The sequence below is a fragment of the Acinonyx jubatus genome, chromosome A2 (assembly GCF_027475565.1).
Source record: "Acinonyx jubatus isolate Ajub_Pintada_27869175 chromosome A2, VMU_Ajub_asm_v1.0, whole genome shotgun sequence".
Classification (NCBI taxonomy): domain Eukaryota; kingdom Metazoa; phylum Chordata; class Mammalia; order Carnivora; family Felidae; genus Acinonyx; species Acinonyx jubatus.
Genome location: NC_069383.1, coordinates 129339336 through 129363171, shown reverse-complemented (window position 1 = coordinate 129363171; position 23836 = coordinate 129339336). Strand labels below are relative to the sequence as shown.

General features: G+C 40.5%; 1 protein-coding gene across 9 annotated transcripts in view; it reads left to right on the top strand.

Moving 5' to 3' along the window:
- Positions 1–23836, top strand: part of MITF (melanocyte inducing transcription factor) — a 220998-nt gene that overhangs the window by 13423 nt on the left and 183739 nt on the right. For 2 of the 9 annotated variants that reach the window (XM_053219075.1, XM_027042466.2), the window contains exon 1: positions 217–7642. The exons of 6 other annotated variants lie outside the window; for them this stretch is intronic. The gene's annotated coding sequence lies outside the window, so the exon portion shown is untranslated. Of the gene's footprint in view, positions 1–216; positions 7643–23836 lie in introns of those variants that run through there. One more of the 9 variants, XM_053219071.1, reaches the window with a different exon arrangement.

The following is a 23836-nucleotide window of genomic DNA, read 5'->3' as shown; positions in this document are numbered from 1 at the left end:
TTTCCAGACTCCTTACTTTAGCAGGAAACTCAACCTACCCTTATGTATTTAGACCCAAGCATTTTTCTTTTGCTTCCTTCCTTCCTTCCTTCCTCCCTTCCTTCCTTCCTTCCTTCCTTCCTTCCTTCCTTCCTTCCTTCCTTCCTTCCTTCCTTTTTCTCTTCTCTTCTCTTCTCTTCTCTTCTCTTCTCTTCTCTTCTCTTCTCTTCTCTTCTCTTTTCTTTCTTTCTTTCTTTCCTACATGCTGATCTTCTCCAGAGAAAAGACCCTCACGTCTTTTTGTGAACTGGTTAAAAGCCCAAACCCATCTAAAAAGTCTGAAGTTCTGGGTTTAACTTCCAGAATAAGACAGATTTTTAACTTAAATTCCAATATGATGATCTATTAGCTTTTTTATAGTTGGGCAAGTTTTGCTTGTAGCTTCTGTTTCAATAGAGGGCTAAATGGGGCTCATGGATGATAATATGATCTAGGCTATAGGGTAATTGTGTGAATTAAAAAGAAATAGGTGGGTACAGTACTGGGCCCAAAGCCTGGCTCTTGCTGCTTAATACCTGGTTCCCACATTTTGGTTCCCTTTGCATCCATGCGTCAATAAAGGTTTTGACTTGAAATGACATTTTAGTAGGCAGGAAAAGAAGAGGGTCCAAAGAAGCGAAGGGGGAGCCCTAAATGATTCGTAAACTGGACAATCAGCATCAGGATCTTTGAGAGTTGATGCAGATCAAGTAGTGGTGAAGCGTGGGGAGCCTAGCAGGGCGTTTTTCAAAGATGGTGCCTGCTGTTTATAGGTAAGGCATTACTTTTGTGGCCAGAACGATCTTTGCCTTTATCAACATGTTTCCTTTCATCATAATTACAGACTGTCGCTAGGTGGAAGAATAAATAATAAGATGCACTAATTGAGGTGTCACAACATTGAACAGTATAGCAGCTGGTCTGTATTGCGCTTGAGACACGGGTATCTGTCATTCCTAACTGTCATGTTTCATCTTTGCCTCTAGTGAGTGCCTGCTTCATCTTTTCACATTTAACTTGGCAGCCTCTGTATATAGTTGTCTTTATCCAATATAAGTCACAATGCCCTGTGTTCTTGAACCTCAAAATCTTTGTTATCTTTTATTGTTTTAAGATTTTTCCCTCCTTGTTGCCATGTATAGCTATTTTTGAGACTAGACCCTAAGATTTATTTATTTATTTATTTATTTATTTATTTATTTATTTATTTATTTTTAGAGACACTGTTTAATTTATGCTTGCTTTTTATCCTTCATTCTGAACTTTTGGAAAACTTGATTGCTAAAGTCCCTCTCATTTGTATGAGCCACTTCATTGAACCAAGTGGGTTTCCATCTACTGGTTAAACGGATCCTGTGATAAAACTTAAGTGTTGTACCCACATCAGTATGATAGCTTAACTGTCTTTTTAGTTTTCTTCCCCTTTATTAAGGTATAGTTGACAAATAAGAATTATATATATTTAAGGTGTGCAGCTTGATTTTTTGCTGTGTGTATACGTTGTGGAACGATCACCACAAGATAGCTTGCTTTTCTTGAGCCTCAGAAAGTTTCCCTCTCAAACCTAGGGCCAAACTGGTCACTAGAAAGCAGAAAGGGGGGTTAGCCCCAATAGTGACCATCTGTCTCAGGAAAAACATTCACCTGATACTGCAAACATAAGTGGTTGCCTTCATTGTTACGGCTTTGATGTGTTACATGGATAATGAGGTCACCTGCCTCATCAGATCTCTGTGAAGTTTCAGTGAGGTAACGAGGACTCTCTATAGGAAAGGGGCAGTAGATGCCGGCTCTCTGTCGGTGCCCGATTGCCCTACCATTCCTGCCGTGCCACCATTATGTCTGTCTCGGCTTGCCAAGCTCCCGTGTGCTATTATTGCTGGTCATTGCCATTAGAATTTAGGGGTTTACATACGAATCAAAGAAGTGGTTAATCTGTGCAGGGGCTTTGACTCTACCATTGTGTTGTCACTGTTAAGTAAATAAATGATTGGATTCTCCATAGCTTAAAACCCCCAGCCATATAGTCAATTTACAGATATTGGGGATATATGCAGCAAGTCTTCAGACCTGTACTAGCACTCATGTTTCTCCCAGGAATCTGCCAGACCACTTCCCCCAGCTATCAGCTGTTGTGTGCAGAGGAATGGAACTAATTTGATTACCAATTAATGGGAGACATGTTTTGGAAGAATCCATGCACACATTCATACCGGTACATACTGGATTCTCAAGGCAGTGTTTTTCAGAGTGTTTGCATCTTTTCTCTGGTATTACCATGACTAATCAAAACTTCACTCTTGGCTAAACAATTCCCGTCCTGAGTCTTATAAAGAAACAGCAAAAATGACAGTTTTCCTCTTTCCCTGTGATTGAAATGCACACACACACACACACACACACACACACACACACAGAGCCACATGCACACACGGAAGCAAAAGTCCGTAGAGGGAGATGCTTTTGGGTAGAGCCAGTGTGCTGTGAGAAGTAACAAACACAGGGGAGAATGAAGTCTGAGGATTGTCAGATGTGCACAGTCTGAGGGCTTCTGAGCTCTGCGTTTTTGTGAGAGGGCAGGATGAATCAGGTGTGTAGGGTAGACTTGAGAGTTAGCACACCCATAACTAGGGGAAGAGCCAACCATTGGACATGGACAAGGCAGTTTTGGAAGTTTTCAGAGTCGATTTAATTCTTGGGCATCTAAATAGGTGGATGTTAAGAGATCTGACACTTTACTCTTACTTTCTCAGAGTCATGGTTTGGGAATGATTGGCAGGATCTTTGGGCCAATGTTCCCTGCCCTCTGAGGTAAAATGATATTCAGTAAGTATTTGTTGAGCCCACTGTGGAGTCAGGGGATAATGTTGAGCATATACCTTTGTCGTCTTTGGCAAATGAGTGGCCACTGAGGGATGGTATGCAACCCAGATCAAGCCATCAAGGGCTAGGGGTGTACTCTTTCTGGGAGCGGGAAAAGAGCCCACTTGGTGGTCACATCAGTTACCCTCTGAAAGAAATGTATTTTAAACGGATATTCGCTGAAGAGAGCCTTCAGCTGTCACTTCACTTGAAGCTCTTATTTAAAAGATAATGAGTATTTTATTTTATTTTTTAAAAATGTTTTTATTTATTTTTGAGAGAGAGAGACAGAGCGCGAGCAGGGGAGGGGCAGAGGGAGAGAGACACACACAGAATCAGAAGAAGGATCCAGGCTCTGAGCTGTCAGCACAGGGCCTGACACAGGGCTCTAACCCACGAACCGTGAGATTATGACCTGAGCTGAAGCCGGACGCTTAACCGACTGAGCCACCCAGGCGCCCCAGATAATGAGTATTTTAAGAAATCAAGCATCTTCTGCTTGCAAGTAGGTACTTTATTGTCTGTCAATTCTCACTTGAAAGAGGCCCAGTGACAATGGGGAATTTATTCACTGAACATCTCCAGAATCCAGGATAGCAAGAGCTCAATAAATAATTGCTGAATAAAAGTGACCAAAATGATGAGGTGTTTCTGGTGTGCAAGAAGGGGTCAGTAGCTCTTGGAAAGTCGGTTAAGCTCTTTAAGGAAAATGTGCAAGAAGTTATTTTGACTTTTTTTCTTATTAGCTGTGGGCCCTTAAGTTTTTCTGAGGCTTATTTTTCTCCCTTAAAATATGGGAGTGGTCGTATTCCTTCTTAGCAGAGCTGTGAAGATTATAGAAGGTAATGTGTAACACACCCGGTGTATGTAAACACCTGATTAGGCTAGTAGTGGCCATGAGTGTTGTTGCTACTATGGGTGCTCAGAGATGAAATAAATATACAGTCTGTTCTTGTTATCTGTGACAGTTAGGTTTTACAAAGCCATTCATTTAGGGAGCACTGAGCCATTGCTCCTAGAGGAAGGGCACAGTTGGGTTCCTAGGAGCCTCTGGTTACATTTTTGTCACCTGATTGATCCATAATGTTGTTTTATGTGTGTTTCTGTTTAAAGACACTTTATTTAACATATATTATTGATTCACTAATATTGAACTCAAGGCTAATACCGCTGTAATTCACACTTTATTGAACCTTATCCAACACATGTATTTTCTGGGCAAGCCACATCACAGCCTTCTTATGTAGAGTAACACTAGATAACACTTCAGTGCTGGTCTTTAAGCAAGTAGGTGAATTTACAAATAGCGAATCCATGCACAATGAGGGTTGACGGTATTAAAAATTGTTTTCTTGAATCTTTCTCTAGCAGTTCTTTCTCTGAAGAACTTAAAACATGCCCATTTGGGAAAACATTTTCAAACACTGTTTTCCTCCAACCTCGTTGCAGGTTCTACATGAAACCTCATTAATGAAGCTTTTCTAAGCACCACATCTTCAATTTTTATGTTTTTTTTTGCCAATAAAAATGGCCCATTACTTCCAAATTTTTAAAGTTGAGTGGGATTGTTCAGATATGTTACTTTTCATTTTGATATATTTCTACCATTCTTTAGGAAGTGGAGTGTGAGAGTGAGGACCTGGAAAAAGAACCCAGAGATATTACAGGGGCCACTGTTGATGACATAGAAATTCTGGTGTAGGCAGTTTCTGAAGAAACTGGGCTCATCTTACTCATGGCCTAGAAGACGATGGTGATGATTTTGACTTCTCGTATTGCAAATTAGCATATTATAAGGATCAGCATGGTTATTGTTAAAACATTACCTGAGCACTTGTTGGGAGTGCTTGAAATTCTTTTAAGAAAGAAGAGAAGAAAAGAATTGTTTTCAGTGGGTCCAGTAGTTTCAGGTTGCCTAGGAGACAGATCACCAAATTTAACAACAGTAAAGAAACCCAAACACCAATGATAGTAACACCAGCACCTACCATTTTTGAAGCCCTTACTTCAGTGTGTGTCTTGTAGTGGTTCTTTAATCTCTTATGCTTTGAGGAAACAAACTCGCTGGGATTAAAGTTTTACCTTTCATATGTCACCCACCTTGTGCATCTTCCTACTGTACTTATGTGTAGTATAAAAATAATAGCTTGCTTAGTTTGTATGCGTGTGCACATGTGTGCATGTGTGTGTCTAACTAAGTCCTGGGATCAGGAAGGTACCTGTGTACATTTTTTTCCCCAGATTTTTCCTGTGTTAGAAAAGTCAAGATGCTGAAAGAGAAGGAATGAATAATTCAGATCTAGTTGAATTAAAAACATATTAAGACACCTCCTATCTACCAGGCACTGTGCGAAACATTTGAAATGCCTCCTATAATTTAATTCTAATATGAGGTAGGTAGGATCCCATTTTATAGATGAACAAACTAAGCTTGGCCGTCTTCATTTCAGTCACTTGCCTGAAGCCATTCAAATAAGGGTGGAAGCAAAACTTAAACTGAGGACTGTCTGACTTCAAAGCTCACCCTCTCTAACTGCCATACTGCAGTAGTTACTGCATATATTGGGGTGCAGAGAGGGAGGCAGGGTAGGAAGTGATCTGGGGTGACAAGTCGTGTTGATTTTGGAATAGCAAGAGGACTAGGTTTCTGATGAAGCAAAGACAGACTCTGGGTGTGGTTGGACATCTGTATCCAAGATAAATAGGTCTATCTATTAAAGATAGTCCTTTGTTTTCAAAGCTGTTTCTAAAGAAAGAAAGGTGTGAGGCTGTGAGGACTCCAAGAAAGGTAGCAAAAGGTGGGATGGTGGACGCTTAATTATTCACAAGGATATGGTATGTAAGTTGTAGGTGTTCCTCATTCCTCATTCCAGATCTTCAGATTTTCCTTGCTGATGACATCAAGAAGTCTTGTCTACATACCCATCCTTAAGGCCTGCCACTGAACATAGAGCTCCTAACATCTTGATGTTTTTCACTTATCTTTCTCTCCTTATCTCTCCCTCCCTCCTCAACTTGACTGGTTAATTGCTTTTCCTGTGTGTCTTCATAAAGTTGTAGCTAGTTTATTCCATTCTGGACTGTTTATCTTTGAATGCCAAAGGTCTTGAAACATCATAATGTTGTGTAATGAACATAACTTCTGCCTTGACATGTGGGTGTTAAGAGCATTAGTCATTGCAAAGTATTGAGTTAAATATTTTCAATAAAAAGATATAATGATCTAATAGAGAGGAAGGAGTTATAAAAATACTAGTTGGTGACTTTACTGGTGAGCTATATATTTAGTGGGTTCCATCAGTGATGGGCTAGAGATTCACAGAATGAACATAAAAACATTCTTACTCCATATTAGTGGGAGAGGAGAAAGATCAACAAGAGGAAAAAAGCACTTGATTCTCTTACATACTGAGAAAAAGGCAGGCCATCAGATTTTCCAATGCTTTTGCTCTCGATTTACTTCCTCACATGCATCTTTAACTAACTACCCCAAGAAATGTTGGAGATGACCATGAGATAGTTATCATAGGTACTCCTGGGAGGCCTCTTGCTGGAAAGCCCTTAGCTTTGTTATGATGTCTTCTTTTTTTTAGAAAGCCATCAGGGCATCCTTTGCAGCACCATCTGAGAGCCAGGGCCTTCCTGAGCAAACAAGGTGTTTCTTTACCCGTGGAGTTGATTTTATGGAGAGTTTTGGTCAGCATTAGTCATTGTGAAACTATGTACCTGCTGTCCTGGTTTATCTCTGTAGACATCTCCCTGAGGCAGAAGATTGAGTCCTCATCTCTCCAGGTCTCTGGGCATCTAAAGATGTTAGAGGTGCCCTGGTTTGCTTCTTGCTGGGATGTGTGTAGTAGGTACCAGTCTTCTCTGATGGAATATTGCCTAGATGAGTGACAATCCATTTAACAGGTTGATGTGCTCTCTTGTTCCTTGGGGAGGTTTAAACCAGTGACACTGTGCACTAACTCTCCTTTACCTTGCCGGCAGTCTTCAGTCATTCCAGTAGATAACTTCTGAGCTAAATACCTTTTCTTTCCTAGAGAGGCTATAAACAAGGAAATTAATATCGGAGTAGAAGGCCTAAACTCCGTCTATGGCTGGTAATAAAAACTTCTCAACAAGACTGGATGTTATCAAACGATGTCCAAATTAAAAAAAAAAACAACAAAAAAACCCCCAAAAACGCAGGAAACAATTTTTTCCTAGTATGATATCTTTTACCAATGGATAATTATTTTTGTGATCATGTTAGGCAGTGAGGCCATTTTTGTGGTTGGGGAGTGTGTGGAGTGCGTGGAGGGGAGATCTATTTTCACGAGGTTTCCTTGCATTTGTGGCGATATTTTTGGAAGGACTATTGATCTCTGGTCCTCCCGTGTAGGATTTTGAATGTAATTGCTATGCTTATTAACTGAATCTATAGTTAAGAAGGTAGTGTTGAAGGGGAGCCAAGGAACCTGTTGATGTAAAGTCTGTTTTACCTTTTATGATTCCCATCATTTAGCACCTCCCTCCTTCCTGGCTCAATCCCCTGTCATTTTAAGTAGGCAGCAATTACTGGTTTACTAAAGAAGCTGGCTCCTGCTGCCAAGGATCCTATTAATTATCACTCTATCTCTAATTTAGCCTTACTAGTGTTGAGAGAAGGTGCATGTAAGCGTGTGGCAGAGCAGTTGCAATCACATCTTCTTTGTAGTAATCTCCTTTCTGAGACGGTTCAGCGGACTCAATGTTCAGCCAAAGGGCCGCGGAGGCCCTGGTGAGTGTTTTCACCTCTCTTCTGTAGGTTGTTTCGTAGGTCAAGTTCGGGGTGGTTTTCTTCTCCCTTTGACTCTGACCTCAGTAAAAGCTAATGCTTGGCATTTATGTTGGGAATTCAGACCTACTCCTGGTCTGCCTGTGAACTCAGATGGGACACCTTGAAAATACTATGGTGGTTTCCCCAAGAGCTATTTTCTCTACCTGGGAAAAGGAGAGCGTGGAATTGACCCCCTGCCTGCCTTCAAGAAGGTAATGCAAGTGCTAACGAAGGTAACTCAGTTCACAGGTTGTTTTAGAGCAGATTTTTAAAAAAGACAGTGGCGCGCTTGATAGAATATCGAGTCTTGGCTTCTTATCGTTCATCAATGGCTAGATCGCTTGCTGTTTGTTTTTAGAAATGTTCAGTTCGCTTGTTTGAGTGAACCTTTTTTTCAGACGTTCCACTGGATCATTGGATTAGGTTTGGAGTGCCTAAGCTTCCTTTTCCACTTTTTTTTTTTTTTTTTTTTGTTATTTTTGGCAGTGTTGGTGTTTGAAGCTGTTGAAGTGATTCACTGCAAAGTGAATTAATTTTCCACATTTTCAAATGTGTTTTCCAGTCGCCCCCAAGTTTCTTTTCCCCTCTCATATGATTCTGCAGTTGTAGTTCTGTCGTTCTTGTTGGATTATATATAAATGCTGATGTCACCGAATTTCTTAAATTACAGCTGGTGGGGATTAACAGAAATTGTAAAAGAATACCACTTCCTCATTTTGCTCCCTTCTTGACTAATTATTGTCCTTTCAAGTCCTGTCGGAGGATGGGGATTTGGAAGTAAGTTCTCTGTCCTCAAGTCAGAACAGCAATTTTCATTTTCCTTTTTTTCTGTTAAATCTTGTTTTTCAAAAATCATCTCGAGTTACGGATGCTACTTGCATATGCCCTTTAATAACCCCGACAGACTCTCCCCACTCATGACCTTGCATGCTCGGTTGTCTTCTATCCCGGGTGAAGGGTTTTGAATACTTCCCTTAAGTAAGTTTCCTTATATAGAATATTTTTACTCAACAGTCTTTTGCCAGCTCCAGACAGTTACTGGTATTAGGTGGAGAGTTGTGATTCATTTGTTATGTTTTTCCACAGCCTTTTGTTTCTCAAGGAACGCCGACTTCTTTCCCCATTGTTTTCTTGTTTCGAATCTTCTATGTTCTTTGCGAGAGTTCTGTTTGCTCCACACTCTCAAACATTTATTTTTCTGACCTTCTAGCCCTTGTTCTAGGAGTTGGAGCCCGGAACCCAGGCTTTCTGGTTCCCGGTTTGTGGTGTGAGTGATGGCTCCCTAAACCTTGTCCTGGGAATTCTCTGGACTTCAGGGCAGAATATCAGAGGCCACCTGGAAGTGTGTATAAATGGTGGCTGAGCACTGCATGGCTGTGGTATTGATCGAATTGCAGTCCCGTGGAAACAGAAATAGAAAGGGTTCAGCATTTGCACTTTCCTCTGGTGGTGTTTTTGCTTATTTTGTGTATTTGGAAAAGGCAGCCGTATGCAAACTGCTGACTTACTATTTTCCCTGGAATGGAAACCATTTGGATTATTTCAATGAGTTTTAGCTAAGATTTGTTTGTTCACAGTATTAGTTTTGTTTTCTGGTGTCCTGTTTAGAATAAGACCAGAATGTGTCTTTTTACTTCATGGAAATAAGTGCTAGTTGGTAACTTGGGATTTTGCAAAACAACGTGAATTTGAAAAATTATGTTTACTTCAGAGTCAAAATGGAAACTCTGTAGTGAAAATTCTAGGTACTTAAATATTTCCATTTTGGGTCACTTTCTTTGAAAAAAAAATTTTTGATTAAATTATTTAAGGTTTCAGAGGAGTCTCTTTCTGGTGAATTTTTCCTACTAATTAATTTTTTCTATTTTTTAAAAAAGAAAATGAGATTAAATAGAAGAATTATAGGACACAAATCACACGTTCCATACTATTTGATGGAGGATGGAAAATGATGACGTGTACTTTTCTGTCGCCTTTGAGGATTGAGTGAATCTAGTTGAACTTTTAGTGGTGAGGTTTGGATTAGGAATAAATATAGAATTTCCTTACTATAAGAACTATTAAGCACAGGTTTGAGTTCCTGAGTATAAGTTATGACTGTTCAGCCTCTGGGAAATGTGCACTGTAAGATCTGTATGTTCTTAGCCAACACTTGCTTCCAACATTGTGATGTTAAATTCTTTGAATTGAGATGAGAATGCTATAGCTATCTGCAAAATATTTCAAATATCACCACAGAGCTTTTGGTTAAATATGAGTTTCAGAAAGCTTGGATAAAGAGAATAAAGGTCAGGAAGGATAGAATAGTTATGAATTGATTTAATTGTTGGGAATGAATTATTTGTTTAAAAAGAGTTTTTATATCTATTTAGATGACTACATCTAAGAAAATGGGTGTTTAATAGTCGAGGGGAGGTGGGAATTGGAAACATATCATGAGGTAGTAAGAGGATCTATGGATGAGGCGCCAAATACATGGTACAGTTTACTAGGTTGATGACCGTGAATGTTTTTGTTCATTTTATCCCAACAAATGGCACCATGCAGTACCTAATAGTTAGTGAATACATGCTTAATGAATGAATGTTGTGGGAGGCCTGGATTCAGGGTCAGTTGTGCCACTAACTAATCCTGTGACCCTGCGCTAACCACTTATGGGAACTCTGTCTCCTCTTATGTATAGTGACGGATAAGGACTAGATCAGGGTGGCTGTGTGTTCCTCTGCGGCCCCTTCCCCCAGCTACACCATGGTAGATGATCGCCTTGCTCTGTCCGATGAACCTGGGAGGAGCCTTAGGCCCTTCTGAATTCAGTGCGCGAGGCTTTCACAACTCATCATGGATACTAGAGGGGAAACGTACTTGTTATCTTGGAAGTACCTTGTCTCTGAGGTCCCTTGATTTGGGGCCATTTTCTTTTTGATACCTCAAGCCCACTTACAGATAGGGAATATTCTATGAAGTTTCTTGGTTAGCATGTGTTCGCTCAAACAATGCAATAACAATAGCATACAACATTGTCTCTCCTTTCAGTAATTTTTTTTGGGAGATTTAGCAGATAAAGATAGACTTAATGAATGGGTAGAGACCCTATGTCTCCAGTGGAGTAAGATATCTAGAATTGATCAAATTAACAAAGGTTTTCACTTTTACTCTCTAAACCTCACTTAGCCATCTAGGAAATGATTGTTGAACACCTACTACATGCTAGACTTTATGCTAGTGGTAAGATGGCCAGCCCATAAGGCATGGGCTCTGTTTTACAACTTACAGCAACATGAGTATTATCCTGGGTTCGTAATTGTATCTTTGGGGATACAGGGATCACTTCCTGAGAGGGGAGGAGGGAAGAGTAAAGTCTTACAGGAGAAATGAAGTTTGACTTCATTATCAAAATTTGACTGCCAACCAGATGAGAAGAGGGCTTTCCAGGTAGATGGGAGATGCAGACGTATAGTCCAGTATGGTGCCTTTGGGGCAGTGTAAGCTTTTGAGCATGATTAGAGCGTCAGAGAGCATGGTTGGATGGAAGCAGAGGAGTAGCACTCTGGCTGCCAAATGAAGAAAGGTTTGGAGGATGGCCAGATCTGGTGTCATGGAGGCCAGTTAGGATAGTTCCAGCCTAACAGTCTCTGTGAAAATGATGATGCACATACACACTGTTCAGCCCTTAGAGCGATTGTGATTGTGAGAGGATGCAAACTGTGGGCACAGATTTTAAGGGCATGAAGGCAAAAGTAATACTGTGTGCACACTGCTTATTAGTGACAAAAGTGAGCGCTCATTCATTTATTGATAAAACATAGTTGGATTCTTATTCAGTACCACATACCTGGAAAACATAATGGTCCCTCCCCTCAGGGAGCCTATATTCTAACGGGAGATGTGGTCAAGTAAATAGACAATGACAGATTACTGTATATTCTTTATAAGTTACATGAGAAGAATTCTAAGTGTCCATCCTGTGAACAGACCCACCCCTCTTTTCCTTCGTACTCTGACATGCTCTCTCATCCCTATAGTGGGTTTTGAGGATAAAGTTAGATAAGCATTATATTTTATATGCCTTGTATGGCACATGCTTACACACACACACACACACACACACACACACACACACACACACACACACCCCTGGTTAAAGACATCTGTCTCTACTCCAGAGGTAAACAAGCACCTAGAATAAGACATACGAGACTTCCTAAAGGTAAGTCTGCTCCAGGTAAAGTGCCAGGTTCCGGATATCTTCTGACATTTTCTAACTCTCCTGTTTTATGTGGAATAATCCTGGCTGTTGAGTTCCAGATCCAAGAAGAAGCATCTTGGCTGTTGTGGTCCTTGCTGGTTTTAATGGCTGCTTTGAATTGGGTTTCATGTCTGTGTTCCAGGTTGCTTCCAATGTTTGGGATTCATGTGCAGGAGCAAGAATTTGCTTTAGGGCAGCAAGCAAGACTGTTTGACATTAGATAAGTGACTTATTTTAAAGAGATGCTTTGGTACAGAAATGGCAGCAACAAGAAGTTCTTCCCCCAAATAGAAATCTCTACATTCCCCATGCAACCCTGGATAACCTCTTGATTCTGAGGAGTCAAAGTTTAGCTGAGTGGATCTGATAAAAATTCCTAGGAAGCCGTTTGAGGTTCAAACAGTGTTCTTTGAAGACAGAGCATTACAATGGTAACTGCAGCTGGTTTATGTGGGAAATGCTCCTTTTGCTTTTTTCCTGGCTTGTACAGGTGGTAAACTGTAGGTGCTAAAACTCTGGAGTCAGACTGTCCTAGGCTTGAATTCTAGCTGCACTGATGAGCAGCTGTCTGAATTGGGTAAATCACTAAGACTCTCTTTTTCTTCACCTGTATATTGAGGTCATGGTTAAGCTTGTAAGCCCTATTGTTAAACCTGCCCCTGTTTGAATCTCTGCTCTCCTGTTCCATGACATTGGGCAATTCTCTTTGTCTTTTGCTTTAGTTAAAAAAAATTTTTATTTTAGAGAGGAAGGGGAGACAAGAGCACTGAGAGATGGGGGGGGATAGAGAGAGAGAGAGAGAGAGAGAGAATGAGAATCTCAAATTCCAGTGTGGAATTTGACCCCATGACCCTGGGATCATGACCTCCGCTGAAATCAAGGGTCGATGCTCAATTGACTGAGCCACCCTGGTGCTCCAAGTATTTTGCTTTCTTTACAGGTGAAGTAGTAGTAGTAATGTGATGATGATGATGATGATGATGATGATGATGATGATGATAATTCCCACCTCACAAGGATGTGGTTAGAATTAAATGAGATAATGCACGCAAAGGGAATGGTATATAGTACTTGGTACATGGTTAGCCCTCAGTTATTTTTCTTACATTGAGCTTCCTAAAATATTCTGTAAGGCTTTTTGATGACTTATATTCTTTTTGAAAATTAAGGCTTCACAAGCTGCACATGTGCTTTCCTTTTTTCTGTTTTAAAATTGAAGACACAATACAATGTTAAGGTTTGGAGTAGGGTTGGCAGATTAAATTCTGGATGTGCAGGTAAATTTGAATTTCACATAAACAAACATTTTTAGTATAAATATGCCCCAGATATTTCATGGGATACTCGTTCTGAAAACTGGTCTTTGTTTATCTAACTTCAAATGCTACAGGGCATCCTATGTTTTTATTTGCTAGATCTGGCAACCCTAGTTTGGGGGCAAAACTTACCCCTTCATGTTCTCATCTATTTTTTTATGCAGATAGACGTATATGGATGCTTATACAAGCACAGTGAATGACCCCTTTGGAACATGAGCATGGAAATAGTGACACAGATTTGATGTCATATTCCCTAGTATCTCTAGTAAATCTGTCTCCTGATTCATGTAAGCAATGGGACTATCAAACTGAGATTATGTTGACACCTGAGTGTATATAGTACGAAGTTGCTTGAAAATTCTGAAATGTTCTAGTGTTGGTTCTACCCAGAGGGAATTACTAATAATGACACATTAATGGGTAGGTATGCATTCCAGAGAATCCTGAAAACGTAATCATCTTTGAAGGAAATTACCTCATTACTCTTTGAGTCGCCGATGTAGGGAGGGTCATTTCCTATGGCTGGCCTGGTTTTCTAGGTAAGAAAATAAACATACCAAGTGGTTAGGTTAATAACTTAGAATAATTTTATTTTACTTACAGTCAAAGTTAATTTTTTGGTAGGTTTGGTCCTTAAGCTATTAGACTGTTTGGAGACTTTGAGAGAATTAAATCCGAGACTGAGATCGTTTCATTTCAACCAGTATTGACAGAGCGTATAGTGGGCAGAAAGCAACTGCATAGGGGTAGAGAGGAATTTAAGGTTAGCTTCAGCCTTCAAACCTTCAAAAACCGTACTGTTAAATGGAGCAGCAAGGCCAGAAACAATTATGATAAAAGACAGAATACATAAGGTCAGGATCCAAGGCAAGTAAAGCCAAGTCGCAGATGGTTGAGGGTAGGAAGTGATTAATTCTGAAGAATAAGTAGAATAGGAACATAATATATTAGGAATGACTTTCCTAGAGGGTCATATTTGAGAGAACTTTTCAAAGATGGGAATGATTTCTTTCGGGAAATAAATTGTTTGAGCTGTAGGCTTAGCATTAACAAAGACACATTTTGAAATGTATATTATTTAGACTCAGCAAAAATATATCCAGCACGACAACTGGCTGTGACCTCTTCTCTCCTGTGTCACTGTTTCTGGTCTAGAATTTCCAGATCAGAAACTTGACTTTCTGTAGGTGGAGCTGGATTTGTTCCATGTTGGTTTCTTAAATATTTATCATGGACCTGTTGTTGCTATGTATGTAGTGGCCAGAGAGACTTGAGCAAGTTTAGACATTGTTTCAGTTGGTCACTTAAAACCAACTGAAAGTCACTCTCTTTAAGTATTTTTAAGTGGAATGAACATTTTTTTCCCCTGAAATGCCCATTTCCAGGGATCTTTCATTTAAATTGGGCAAAAACAAAGCAAGGATGTCTTACGAGGCAGTCTGACTTTGGGCATTTGCTTAAATGACTCTGAAGGCCAGCTGAACTCATTTCCTGTTGGGATGACACTTGTTTATTAGACTTGGCCCAAGTCAGAGTTAATAGCCTTAATGGTTTCGAATGGTCCCCAGTGATTCTCCAGCAGTGTGCCATTACCAAATGGGAGGTTTCTGTAAATGGTGGGCAACACACATACCTGCTTCAGCCATAGTAGATTAAAGGGAAGAGCTGTTGCCAATAGATTTACCTATGGACATTTGGAATCCTAGAAAGTAAGAATTACCATTGTAGTAAATATTAAATTATTTTCTAACAGTTCTTTCCTAGTACTTTTGGTTTTGTTTGTTTGTTTGTTTGAAATGATTACATGTGAAACGAATCCCATTTGAAAATGGTCCCAGCATTCGGAATTTGTTCAGATCACCCAGCTTCTCCAGTGAATGAATTAAACTATGATAGGGTGTCCATGTTGTCAAGGGATAATAAGGCATAAGGCTCCTGAAGAGCAGTGGGTTGGCAGTGTGCTCAGTGCCTGAGACAGACTGCTCAGGCGTTGGAATGGAAGACTCCAGTCTTCAGTCACTATGTGTGTTGGGCTGTAAGGCTCTGAATTAGGCTGGAAATTAGCAAGGCATTTAGTGATCCCTGGTATTTTATTTTTGTAAATTAGGATTAGCCAGTGTCTTTCAAGTTCTGACAGGTAGTGCTTTGTGGATATTATGCTATTTTAGGTACTGGTGGAGTGAGATAAAGCCTGGATGTAAACCTTTACGGGGTTCTTAACCATGGAAAAGCATGAACTGCTTATGTCAGTTTGAGTCTGTCTGAATGTTGTTATTTATTTGTTTTTTTTCCTTGATGGCTGGGCCAAATATTTTGTAGTTTTAGTATCTACCCTTGGTTCCTACCACCTTATTTTTGGCCTCTCTTAATATCTTCCTTGATATATCTGTCATTAAGTTATAATTGAAGCTTGGTGTTTTATATTTAGAATGATGCATGGAGGTTTAGCTGTGCCAGCCATTCAGGCTTAATAGCAAATGTTGGCTCATGCCAGAAAGTTTTTGAAATCTGGTCTCTTTGGGATGTCCAATATAAGCAAATCACCCCTTTCTCCTCTTAAGCTGAAGGCCATGGGGAAGCAATTCAGAAGAGATTTCCATATCTCTACATGTAAGAGCATCTCGTTTCTGATTAAAAAAAAAAAATTGGTTGGCTAGTTCACTCTTCCACCCAGAGTCATGCAGCCTCAAAGGGACTGCTTTGACAAGTCTTTATATCGCTGCGTTTCTTAGTTTACCAACTTTCACACAAGGTATCAGTGAATGCCAGTTCTAGAGTGGGCGCATAGTGATGGTAGATGACGCCCAGGCCACAGGCTGCTTCCCAGGGGCTGCCAGGCACTATCAGACATTTCACAGCTCTTGAATTCTCTGGATTTGGGCCACTTTTGAACTCCATCCATAAATCCACATAACCAGTTATTCAGCTAATATTTACTGAGGTTATGCCATGTGCCAGGCACCCATCTCAATTTGAGGAGTAGAGCAATGAACCCAACTTTTGAAAATCCTCTTACTCATGGAGCTTATATGTGGGGGAAGGGAGGGCTATAGAAATAAATACATACATAAAGAGTATAATGTATAATATGGTAAAGGGTGATAAGTCCTATACAGGAGATAAAACTTGGATGGGCTTAGGGTGATGGGCAGTTTAAAACTGAGTGGTCAAGGAAAGCCCTCCTGAGAAAATGACATTTGAAGAAAGGTCTTGAGGGGGTTAGAGAGTGGGTCATGCCAGCATTTGGAGGAGAAGCCTAGCAGACAGAGGGAAGCATAAGTACGTAGGCCCTGGATAGGGTGTGCCCAATTCCGGACCAGCATGAGGGCCACATTTGCTGGGACAGGCTGAGCAAAGGGAAGAGTGGTAGGAAAGGGATCCAAATGGAGGCAGGCACTACAGGGGTTTGTAAAGACTGCCCTTTTACTCGCCGAGAATGGGGAGCCATTGTAGATTTCCAGCTGCAGGAGTAACATGACCTGATTAGTTCAGGTGGCCCCTCAGTATGGTGAGGAACACAGTTGTCTGAGAATTTGGAGATCCTTTTAAGTCGTGGTTTTGTCATCACACAGGGACAGATTTACTCAGCATTCTGAGCTTCCATTGTTTTTCCTCCTTAAAGAGCAGAGCTGGTGGACTAGATAGTTTTTATTGACCTTGCAGATTGTGATACTGTCTCTGCATTTATTGATCCCCGCCTTCATCTCCGTGTGTGTGAGCATTTTGTGTTTGTGGCTTATTACATTTCTCTTTGAGTATGCACAGCTGGACCTCAAATGTGTGACATATCTTACTGCCCTTTACTTTATATCTTGAAATTTTCCATAAACATTTCACATTGAAAACCTTGTAAACCATGAAGTAATTATATATATTGATGTTAAAGATTGCTTGCCAGTTAAGTGGTAGGGGTAAACCCAGATTAAAAGTTTTATCATATAGGCCCAATACTATTATTATTATTATTATTATTATTGTTACAGAAGATAGAGCTAATTTATTGAGTGTTACAGTGAGCTTTCAATTGAGATAGAGTGATAAACAAAACACAGCTTCTGCCCCTCAGGAAGTTGAGCAAGAGGAGACCATCCTGGTTAAGGGAGTGCTCCACAAAGCAGTCTTAATGGCAAAAATCGGGCAGGAAACATGGCCAGCTGAAGGCCTGTGGGAGTCCCACATAGACTAATATTCAGATGCACCTTCACATTGGTATTACATCATCCAGTTAGACCTAGTGCCATGTAGCATGGGAGGTGCTAGGGACCCAGTAGCTTCTGTTCTGCAGCTTTGAGCAGTTTAGCTCTGCCCCAAACTTGCATCTCGCCGTTGAGCACATCAAGGTTGTGCAATTAGCTGTCTCTAAGGCAGTTTAGGGACCATCTTTTGTTCCTCAAGAATTTGGGCATCTCAAGTCTCTGCCTTCTAACAGAATATTTCTTCCACTTCCTGTGAGAGTTTAATGCCTTTATAGACTGGTGCTTCTGGTAGGCAACGGCTAGTCAGTTCACTTATCTCCCCCGTGGAAAAATACTACCCTAGCCTTGCCTTGCCTTCAGATCTTCAGTGTGCATTCTGCCAGGACTCAGACGGATCCCCGGTCATGTCTCCCACTGACAATCTATGCCTCATGTTCTATTAACTGGCTTCATCTTGGGCAGCTATGAAATGTTGCAAGTTTCCAGGTTGATGATTTTGGGAAGAACTCCCCAGGAGATAAGAGGGCTGCTGCTCGCCCACACTGGCCCTTCAGCTGTCTCCTGGCATCTGCTGGGGCAGTGGAGGCCTTGATGCTGAGGACAAGCTACCATGGTTGTGAGCACCCAGACTCTCAGATGGACGAGGCCAGCCCTTTGGCACCTAAGCTGGAAACAGAGCCAAGAACTCTTGACTCTGATGTCACACTGCTTCCTTTATTTTTTTTTCTACCTCGGGCCTTTTCACACTTTCCTCCTGCCATCTGGAATACTTTTCTATCGCTCTCCTCTCTTCCCCATCTTTCAGTCTCAACTTAAAGGTTGCCTCTTGACCCACTTCCTTGCCCCCTCACCTGCATTAGCGGTGCTGTTCCTTTATGGTTTCCTGATCTTTTCCTTCATACCACTTACTTACATACGTAATTACTTCCGTAATTATCCTGTTTTTATCTGTGTGTTCAGTATCTACCTCCCAACTTCATGAGGCCAGGGAGCACAGTGATTCGACTCACTATTGTATTCCCAGAGGTTAGCCCAGGGCTTGCGCAGATAGGCACTGTATAAATATTTGTCAAGTGAGTCCATAAGTGAAGGAATAAAATGATTAAAAGGCAAATTTTGCATTTTGTCTTGTCTAGTCATATTAAGTGTCTATGTCTATCCTGGCGAAGGGTAACAACTGTTATTGACTTTGCATTTTATTGAAGATGCTGAAGATGTGATTTTTGTCTCCAGCATAACTCTGTGGCCTTGCAGAATTTTATTAAAGTTGTCTCTGCAAAAACCAAAACTCAGCGACACTCACAAATCAACACTCTGTAACTGGTGTAGGCTTGACATGTTGGGCTGTGATTTATCAGTTTATTTTGCTGTAGTTGCATTTTTATCCCTTAATTCTGTTTCCAGAAATGAGCTTTAGTTCTGTTTACATCCTCCTCCATCCTATTTGTTGAAAATGAATAGAGAAACTTTTGCTTTTTCTTAATAGGATTCATAATGCTTTTCTGGAGGGAATTATGTTGGCTCACATAATGGAACTTTTAAGACGGTAGGAGTAGAAAACTGAGTAGTACTTTCTCTAGAAGGAAGAGCAAACTTTCCTACTGTGTGTGGAAAAGAAACACAACAGCAGCAGTGGGCTTTCTTTATTTCTAAAACTAAACTGTCTTAAGTGTTCATATCACAAAGATGGGCTTTTCCCAAGCCTGGTTGGCATGTTTAATTTATAGAGAAAGCATGCATTGTTCTGCAGTGTGCATTGTGGTTACACTGGCTCCCATAAGATTAGCTCAAAGGTATCTATGAATAGTCACACCCTAAATTACATGAACTGAACAGTTTTAAAGAGGTGGAAAATCTGATGCATACTGTTTCCCAGACATACATGCCTCAGGAAAAAACTTGGGGAGGTGGGGAGTGAAACCCAAACATTGCTTACTTTATATTTCCCATTGTGCCACTTGTTGGTTATGTGACCCTGGAAAACCAAATTAACTTCTCTGAGCCCCAGAACCTCCATGTGTAGAGTGGAAATAAAAATATCACCTACCTCAGAGTTGTCAGAGAATTTCATGAGATAATATATGGAAAGTGTCACAATGCTCAGCACATTATAAATGCCCTGGATTCAATTATTCCTTGGAGGATAGTGCAGTGAATAGGGTGGTAGTTAAGGGCACAGACTCTGGAGATCCTGGCCTGTGTTTGAATCTTGGATCTGCAGCTTATTGGCTGGGTCATCTTGACCTAGTAACTTGACCTTTGCATGTTTGAATTTCCTCATATGTAAAATGAGTATAGTAATAATACCTGCTACATAGGGTTGTTATGAAAGCTATTTGTCAACCCCTGGTACATGCTAAGTGCTATGTACATGTTTGCGGTTGTGATTAAGAAGGCTTGTCCTACGGGTAGATGATGTAGGGTCATAAGTCAGGTCCCATTATGTACCAGATGTACCAGCACGGAGTTGTCAATGTCTTTGACAACTTGGTTTCCTCTTTTTGTCATTTGAGGATGATGCTAGTTGTAGTGCCAAGAAATCAATGAAATAATGCATAGGTAAAGTGCTTAGCATAGGGATTGGAACATGGAAAATACTCAATAAATAACTACAGCGAAAACTTTTCTTATAATTGTTACTACTATTATATTTCTACTATTGTATGTTTCTACTATTGTATGTTTCCACTATTATTTAAAATTTTTTTTAATAGTTTATTATTTTTGAGAGTGAGAGAGACAGAGCATGAGTGGGAGAGGGGCAGAGAGAGAGGGAGACACAGAATCTGAAGCAGGCTCCAGGCTCTGAGCTGTCAGCACAGAGCCCGATGCTGGGGCTCGAACCCACGAAACGCAAGATCATGACCTGACCCAAAGTTGGCCGCTTAAGCCACCCAGGCTCCCCTGTTTCTATTATTTTTAATTCTATTGCTAGCATATCTCTGGCTTATGTAGAACTTGTATTCTAAGATGTATTGTATTCCATGGAGATCAACATGTTTCATATGTAGGAAATAACGTTGAGGTTGTTGTTACTGTTGGTGTATTTATATAAATGGAGTTATTTCAGGAAATTGAAAATAGTAGAATTCTTACAGTTATGCATTTATGCTTTTATAGGTCACAGAAGATCGAAGTTAGTCAGGGTCAGTGTTAGGTGGGCAGTTTTATATTCATGGAAAATGACTCATAGGAAATACTAGGAACTAAAATTGCCAAAATAAAGAAATAAAAAGCTAGTACATAAACCATGTTCAAATCAAGTTTGTATGTATTTCCTATCTTCACTGGGATTGTGTTCATAAAGTTTTGACATTTTCTGATGTTGAAGCTCACTCATGACTGATAACCATGCATCATCATAATAACCACGCATCACCAGAAATGGATAAACTCTGATTCCAGTGTTGGTAACATTTTCCACTGTAGTCATTTAGGTCACTCTTTCTACAGTATCTGTATTTGAACTTTTGTGCTGTTTTGCAATATATCTTTAAGTTCAACTTCCTTTTTTTTTTTTTTTTTTTATATAAGGTAGGGAAGGAAAAACAGTGATTGTAATACGGAGCTATAAGTGGCTTTTGAGAAAAGCAGGCCTTTGACTAGCATTTGGCCCCAAAGTCCCCTGTGTTTTAATGGAAGGTAGAAGCTTGCACTGGGCAGTTGGATGTACAAAGAAGTGCAAATGGTTGTACTAAGCCTAGGTAGTTAGATACTTTTAAGTCAAAATGTGGAAGTGTTGATAAAATTCCTAGATGATATGTTCAGGAAGGATGGGTAAAGTGGTTCAGCCAAAAGTGCATGGTAGAGTGTCCTTGGGACATGTGCAAACAATGCCAAGAGTATGGGAATGGTTTGAAGGCTGAAACCTGGAGAAGAAATTAATTCAAGTTCAGTGTCATGGGGGCCATAGAATGACTTTTTAATCCATAATTAGGAGGATGGGCTTTATTCACAGGTTAATAGGGAGGCATGGAAAAATTTTAAGTAAGAACTATGGGATTCTGTTTATGTTTTTGAGAGATCATTGTGGCAGTGCCACAGAGAATGGATTACAAAGGGTGGTGACAAAGAAGACCAATGAAGAGCAAGCAGTTCAGTCAGGGGATGGTGCTAGCCGGGACTTGCCTGGTGGTTGGAGAATTGGAGAGAAGGGGGTAGGAATAGTAGATGCTGGGGGATGAAGAAGCAGAGGCCTGGGTGACTTAAATAGGAAGAGAGTGAGGAAGGAAGAATGGCTTTCAATCAGGTTTACATGTTCATGCCTGAAACTCAATAGCCAATTAACATTTGTTGAACCAACTAGGGATTCATTTATCTCCCATTTAAGAAGCCAGATGTCTGTGACCACTGCCGTTCTTTTAGTGGCTCCCTGGTGTCAGAACCATCCACAGTGATTTGTCTTGGCGTTTTCCTAGTGTATTTCACTCTGTGTTTGCAAAATGGCTGCTACCCCTGCAGGAGCCACATCTGCTTTAAGAAAAGGGGAACGTGAGGAGGAATAGCAGCTCTACCGAGGGAAAAACACAGGCTTTCCCAGAACCGCTCCACCCGCCCTGCAGATGCCTCCTTGCATCTCAAAGGCTGGAACTGTGTTACATGGCACATTAGCTCCCTGAGCAAGTTCTGGTTCTATTAGTAGGAAACAAAGGAAGTGGAACTTAGATCTGCAAATAGCTGCCGAGTTTGCCTCACCCAGGTTTCTGGTAAGGAGTGGAGGACCATCCACAGGTACTTTTCTCTCAACTCTGCACTTGGCCCCAAGCTGTAATTTCTCATTAGCATGTAAACTACCAAGTTCTATGTAGTTGTTAGTTACCTTCAAGCACATAGAACTCAGAATTGTCTTTAAAATATATTAAACATACCTTGTGTCTTGTTTGATTATAAAATTCTCAGCCTCCAAAAAGACGTTTTTCTCAAATTTATTCCAAAGTTTCCTTATCCCTAATCTCTCAGGGGACCTCTTTGGGTTTAAAGCAAATGAGAACAATTCCGTCTGACATTCACTTACTGATGTGCAAGTGAAAGCAGGGATTGCATGATGGTAAATGTCATATGCTTCACTATGACTTTTGTGTCTGTGAAGGATACAATTATGCCACGTTTATAAGCAGAGAGGGGAAATGTCTGTTCACTTTTTTTGAAGGTAACATTATTCAGGGGTCATAAGATGCAAATATTTGTCTTCTACTCTTTTAATTCAAGCAAGTCTTCCCACCCAATACATGCAGAATTCTGTTAGTGACTGTTTTAGCTAACAGAGGAGAAATTATTTTCCAGTTTTTGAGGTACAGCAGAAAAGCAGAGAGTTTTGGAAAGAGGCTTCTCAAGTGTGCTGCTTTGCTGTGTGATCTTGGGAATATCATTTTACCTCTCCGAATTGGTTTATTCTATGGATTGCAATGACAGCAGGAGATAGTGTTACAGTCCCTACCATATATGTATGCAGAAATGGCTCAGACACAAGGATGGCTGGGCACACTGTGGGTGCAAGCAAAACACAGGGGGCTAGGATAGGGAGAGATTAATTTCTTCTGGGAGACTTTAAAAAGACTTTGTGGCAGAGGGAATTTAAACTCCATGTTGGAGAATGCAGAGGGTTTACAAGATAATGGAGGATGGCCCTAGGCTGGACAAATGCACACAGCATGCAGAATGCATTTGAGGATTCCAGAGATTTATTGTTTTCAATAAAGGACAAAATGAGGAAAGCCTTGAAAGTCTGTTTGAACGAGTTTGGACTTTGATCTGTAGGTGATGGGGAGCAACCAAAGACGTTTAAAAATGTCATACACATTTAATTTTGAAAGAAGTAAAATATATGGGTCCAAGAATATATGTACATTGAACATATTCATAGATTTAAAAATTAAACTTTTTATTTTGAGATAATTGTAGATTCCCAAAACACATGATTTTAAGAAATTATCTTGAGAGAGCCCGTGTGCCTGCCCATTTTTCCCCACTGGTAACATCTAGTACAGTATCACAACCAGGAAACCTACTGAAGGCTTTTGGGGGGAGTCCATGATATACCTGATCTGTGTTTGAAGTGAGTGGTCCTATGGGGATGGATTGGAATGGATTGGAGGTACAGCATGGGGGCTAGGAGACCCTTAGGAGAGAACCTTAGGAGGTTCTTGCAGTGATCTCAGAGAAGGCATGAAGGCAGTGGTGATAGGATTGGAAAGGAGGGGATAACTGAGGTAGGAACAATAGGATTTGGCAATCACGTGGGATCGACAATAAGACCAGTTGATACTTAGTGCAATCGCTCAATCAGGTGTGGACCAACTAGTGTGCCAGTCACTCTGCTAAGGACAGTAGGGGTGAAGAGATGATCTAACAGAGACTAAGCCAGGCAGAAACTCAGACCCAACAAGACCATGAA